Genomic DNA, 6,000 nt, shown 5'->3' with positions numbered 1-6,000 from the left:
GATCTCATGCCAGATGGAAAGGGGGAAATTACTGAAGGGCATCTGTAGCCGTACAACAGAAAATAATAATAACTAAATTCCAAAGGCAGAGCCAGGGAGGATGAATCAGTGGGTAACGTCCGGGCTATGCAAGTAAGAGGACCTCAGTATGGATGCCCAGAACACAGGCAAAGGCAGGTGAAGCATCACTCCTCTCTAATCCCAGCATTCCTGAGGGAAGATGGCAGGCAGAGAGGAGAACCCCTGGAAGCCTGAGCTTTGGTGATCCCACATACAAAGCACCATGGCAAACAACAGAGACCCTGGAGGTGAAAGGTGAGAACTCACGCCCGAGTTTATCCTTTGACCTCCATCTGCTCTCCAAGGCATGTGTGCCCATGCTCACACACACACACACACACACATGCATATGTGCACAGAGAGCAGGAAGAGGGAGGCAAGAAGGGAGAAGGAAAGAGATGTGGAGATAAAAAGAACTTCAAATGAAAGCATGCTTGCCCAGTCTATAGGAGGCTCAGGGTTTGGATATGAATTTAAAACAAAAGAAACAAAACAAAAACAATTTTAAAAGACAACTAAATGCACTGAGACATCAGGATGCTATCTTAAGCTTCATGTAACCTTTGTTCTTGATGCTGGGCATTGATCCAGGAGTCTCAAACATGCAAAGCCCATGGCTTACCCACAAGTTCCCCCCATAGCATAGCGTAGCATAGCATGTGAGTAATCTCATAAGGTCTTTCTTGAGTGCTGGCAAGATGGCTCAGCAGTTAAAAACACATGCCACAAAAATGTGTGACCTGAGGTCCATCCCCCAAAAGCTACCTCCGTGTGGAAAGAGACAAGTGACCCTACACAGCTGACATCTGACCTCCACATTTGCATATGACACATTCATGCCCACACACACACATCATGTACTTACACACACACATACACACACAAATACTAATACTAATAATAATAATAATGTGTTGTTTTTTTTAAATTAAGTTTTCTTTTCCTATGTATACAAATTTTTTCAGTGCTGGATATCAAAACTTAAGACAACATGCATACTAGACAGGCACTCTGCTGTTGTTGAGCTGTACCCCTAGGTCCCCACTTATTTTTCAAGGGAGGTGGGATATGACAAAAAAAAAGGACAAGTGGACTAGGTGGAAGAAGTGGGGAGAAAAGAAGAGACCATCCACTAGGAACCCCAGAGCAAAGGAAGAGTGAATTGAGCTATTTTACAACAGAACCTTTAGCTAACCATTATCTTTTTTCCCTTGAAAAACTGATTGGTAAGAGTGACTAGAATGGTAATAATATTATCAGCCAATAAAGTGCTCTTCAAGAATGATGACATCCAGCAAATGATGTTATGGTGTCTGTTCCCAAGCCTAGGTGCCGTCCAAAAGCCTTCACATGTACAGTCCATCAGCAACAGTCCGAAGAAGTGTTTATCTTCAGATTCGTTTCCATGGCAACAGATTTCCAGATGAGGATTTGCATACAGGGATATTAAGAGGTGCCTTGGGCAGATATACCTGGAGAAAGGAAAGAACACAGCACAGGGCAGAAGGTCATTCTGGTCCCAGATTCTGTTCCACTCGAGACCACATCAATTCCTCAGGAAGCTCTGTTAGCAGGACAACTAGGCAAACAAGTCCCCTGTAACAGAAGACAAGTCTGATAAAGCCCGAGGAGGCGAGCGTGCAGGCAATGAGGAGAGAGGTAAGAAGGTGCTGCCATGTCATCAGTATGAGCGTTTGTGGAACAGGAGGGAAAGGCTCAGGTGTGGAGGGAGTAAGACATCCAGAGCACGCTGCATCTAGTCTCCCCAAATTCTTGTCTGCAAAGACATGTGCAGAGTAAGTACAAGAAAACTGGAGAGCTTCAAAGAAGCCTTAATCGCAGTCTTCCAGATGAAAGACACTGATGTTTGCAAAGAAAGGGTACACTGTACAAAAGAAAGCTGACGGCCTAGTAGATTGTGGGAAAATAGAACTCGGGTAAATATGATTGTAGAGAACAGCTTTCAAACAGAAAGTTCTCATAGCTTTGTACATCTTCCCACTAGCAATTATCATCATCATCATCATCATCATCATGATTAACCTCAAGCAAATGCCTCTCACCAGGTGTACTGATACACATCTATAATCCCATCATTTGGGAAGCTGAGGCAAGATCTCAAGTTCAAGGCCAGCCTCAGCTGTCAAGCAAATTCCAGGTCAACTGAAACTACAAAACCAAGCCCTGTCACAATAAAAGAAAAAAACAAAACAGTAAAATGACTTATTTTAGTGGGGCATGGTAACACTTGAGAGATTGTAGCAAGAAGACTGTGAGATACGTAGTAAGTTCTAGGCCTACCCAGGCTACAGAGAGAGATCTGTTCTAATGAGAGTGGGTGTAAGAAAACACTTCTGTCCAATTACCTAAAATATAGCTAGACAATTGTTTAGATAGATTTGCAGCACAGGAAAAATTCTCATATTGTATGCTAGTGATACAAAGTCCAGCATACTTCCATCGACAGCCAAGTTGAGCGATTTGCCATAGGGTAGCAATTTGCTCCTGCACGAGGTCAATCCTCTGATTGAACACCATCAAGCCTCCTTTTAGTTGAGCATTAATTCCTTTTTGTACATCTAAGGCATGAGCTACATTGGCTAAAAGATTATTCAGGGTCTGAGCAGTCTGCACAGTATGACTCATGGCTAATGCCGCGGTGGTGGATGCGGGCTGATGCCCCAGGTCCCGCCTCTGAGAAAAAGGTATCGGTCGGTCTGATGCTCTTTGGGTGGATGACACCTAAATGAACATCGGTACAAAGTCCCAATTTATTTCTAATATCAGAGATCAGACCTCTACTCTTGCCTGATGCGTCTAAAACAAAAAGGGGGAACTGTAGAGAGCTGCGTAATGCCGTGCCTGAAAGATGGAGCTGGTTTCCGCCTTCCACCTTCCCGATGGTGAGTGCTCTCTGTCATTTGGCTAAGGCTGAGGATCTGGCTTGCTTCCGTGTATGTGGACCTATCTGCATTGCCCACGTGGCACGCTGGGGTTGGCTACCCAGAGGCTATTTTAAGCTGTGGGCTGGCTTTCCCCAGGGTCAGAAGATTGTTCAAGGTTCCTGAATAAACTGCATTGAATAAAAAAAAAAAAAGAAAAAAGAAAAAAGAAAACACTTCTGAGTCAGCTTGATGAGCAGGGTGATTTAAGTCAAAGGAGTGTTTTTTTGGTTTTGAGACAGTGTCTCATTGTCTAGCCTAGACTGGCCTCAAACTCATGATCCTCTTACCCAGCCTTTCAAACATTGGGATTATAGAAATGTATGACCAGACCAAGCTTTTCATTAATATTATTATTTTTTAACTTTTTCTTTTTTGTGGTTGTTGTAGGAGATAGGGGAGAGATAATGAGAGTCAAACCCAGGGCCTCCTGGAGGTTAGCCCAGCCCTTTACCGCTGAGTTACATCCCTGATTGGTGTTAGGCCCACACAGAATAAAATGATTCCTTGGTGCCCTAATTCTGTCCAGACGTCACAGCCACTTTGCTAGGCACAAATAGTAGCAAACACGCAACGCAAAGTGTGGACGTTAAAGGGTGAGTTCTAGGGAGGCAGCAGATTTGTCTGTCACACACCTCTCGGTGTTCCCACTCATATTTCCTGAGGTGATAGATAGACATGCTGTCTTTCACGCTGATTAATCTCATTGAGCTGCTCGCTCAAACCAGGATGGTCAAGTCAGCCGGTATGTTCTACACAAAACAACATTCTAGCGATCATGTCAGAATCTCTTGAGAAGAGCAAGTAAGCAACTGTCAACACATGGGGATCACATTCTGCGTGACCCCCAAGACTGAAATTAACCCATCAGCAGCCGCTTCCCTGACCTCAGAGCTATGATAAAGATGGTGACTGAAGGACAAGTTTTCTGGGCATAAATCTCAAGATTGATTCATCTAGCATAACATAAGATGTCAAACCACCGAAAGGTGGCCCCATGATCCTGGAATGAATGAAAAGCATCACAGCTAATAATTAATCAACAAGAGTCTCCAGAGGAAAGAGCCAATCTGTACCTCATCTAGCAGTCCCGAATGTGCGTGGAGTTGCCAAGAGAGGGAAGTCAAACAAGGAAAACAGCAATGATGCTAGCTCCTGGGTCAAGCACTTCTGGGATTCAGAGACTGGTGTAAGCGAATAGATAACTCTTGGTCCATCCTTACAGCACACTCTTTTCTGGTATTTGTCAAGTACTTTCCGTGCACCTGGCAAAGACTATAGTACAGTATAAAGGAAAGGACAGTATAGTTCCTTTTTCAAAGGGTAGATGTGAATTGTCTGTTGTTTATCAGGATTTGTTCCACCTTTCCATCCTCAAATAGAATCTTGCTCTCCTTCAGACCCTTGCCTCAGTGCTAATAAGCACCATTTCCCAAAACAGAAAGGGAAGGGAAGGTGCCCAGGCTTCAGGGGTCCTCCTGGTGGGTCTAAGGATCACCTCTACTGCCAGACATGAATGGCACAAGACATGGTATGGACCATTGAGACACGAAGAAAGGTTTGTAGGGCTTCTGGAAATTAGCTTTGCCTGCCCTGGATACAAACAAGGAAGTGATACCAACCAACACTAGCAAACATCCTGTCAGTAAGCAGTCTCGGTTTGATACCTGATAAGCTTGCTTTACACCACTGGGGTAAATACATCATCAAAACCATCAACAACTCAAAAAGATGACAATTTTTATTTGGGCATCTGGTTTCAGAGGTTTTCAAGCATGGTCAATTGGCCCCAGAGCCTTTGGGCCTACAGCAAGGTACATCATGGTGAGGAAGCTGCTTGCCTCAGGGCATCCAGAGAAAGGAAGAGTAGAACACTAACCTTCTCCTCGGGATATTTCACACTTGTTCTAACTTTATTCTACTTGTCTATTGCTCCTGAAAGTTCCACTGTCTATCAATAGTGCTATTAGCTGACAGCCAACCCTACACTTAACACATGGCTTTTGGGAAAACATTTAAGATCCAAACCATCACTTTGGGTTTTTGCTTTGTTTTGTGGGTTGTATGTGTTTTGGTTTTTTGAGACAGGGTTTCTCTGTGTAGCCTTGGTTGTCCTGGACTCGCTTTGTAGACCAGGCTGGCCTCAAACCTCACGGAGATCATGCCTGTCTCTGCCTCCCAAGTGCTGGAATTAAAGACGTGCACCACCACACCCAGCTCCAAACCATCACTTTAATGTGAGGTGTTAACAATTTACAGGAGGCTAGGATTTTAGTGAACCCTGGACCAAATGTCTGAAATATCATACAATTTTCATAACAATATACTAACAAACTCACTTTTTAGTTAAGCCACTGTGTAGTTTAGGCTATGACTTGTAGATTAAAAAAAAAAAAAAAAAATCCCGGGCTGCAGATATTGCTCAGTGGTTAAGTGCTATAGCAGAAGACCCAATTTCAGTGCCCACCATCCATCAGGAGGCTCGTATGTCTGTAATTCCAGCCCCAGACGATCTGATGCCATCTTCTGGCCTCTGTGGGCCCCTGCACTTGCATATACTTATGTGCTCAAACACAAGCACTTAAAAATAAGTTTTTAAAAATCACCCCAACTAGAAAACGGCTAATAGTCTAGGCTTAGCTCTCCTGGAGAGATTGCTTTTTCCACCCTCAAACTATCAATACAGTAACAGAACTGGCTAGATTTCTCAAATATGCAACTGTGTCAAATAATTGTATCCAGAAAGTGCAAGGAACATTAAATGAACGCTAAAGGAACATCATGCAACACAGATAAGACAAAGCGTAAACAAGTTCTCTGATGATAGAGCTGCTGTCAAGCAAGACATGTTACAGTTTCTTAACAATGATGGCTAGCATTTATTGGGTACTGAACTGAACATAGGTACCAGCCACTGTTTGTGTAGCTGCTAAGAGGGCCTGGCATATATTAAGTCATGTAATAGCCACAGTCAGGCACTGTTATTGTCCAGTTTCAC

This window comes from Meriones unguiculatus, chromosome 2 (assembly GCF_030254825.1).
Source record: "Meriones unguiculatus strain TT.TT164.6M chromosome 2, Bangor_MerUng_6.1, whole genome shotgun sequence".
Lineage (NCBI taxonomy): Eukaryota > Metazoa > Chordata > Mammalia > Rodentia > Muridae > Meriones > Meriones unguiculatus.
The sequence above is the reverse complement of the archived record's forward strand: the minus strand, read 5'-3'. Positions refer to the sequence as shown.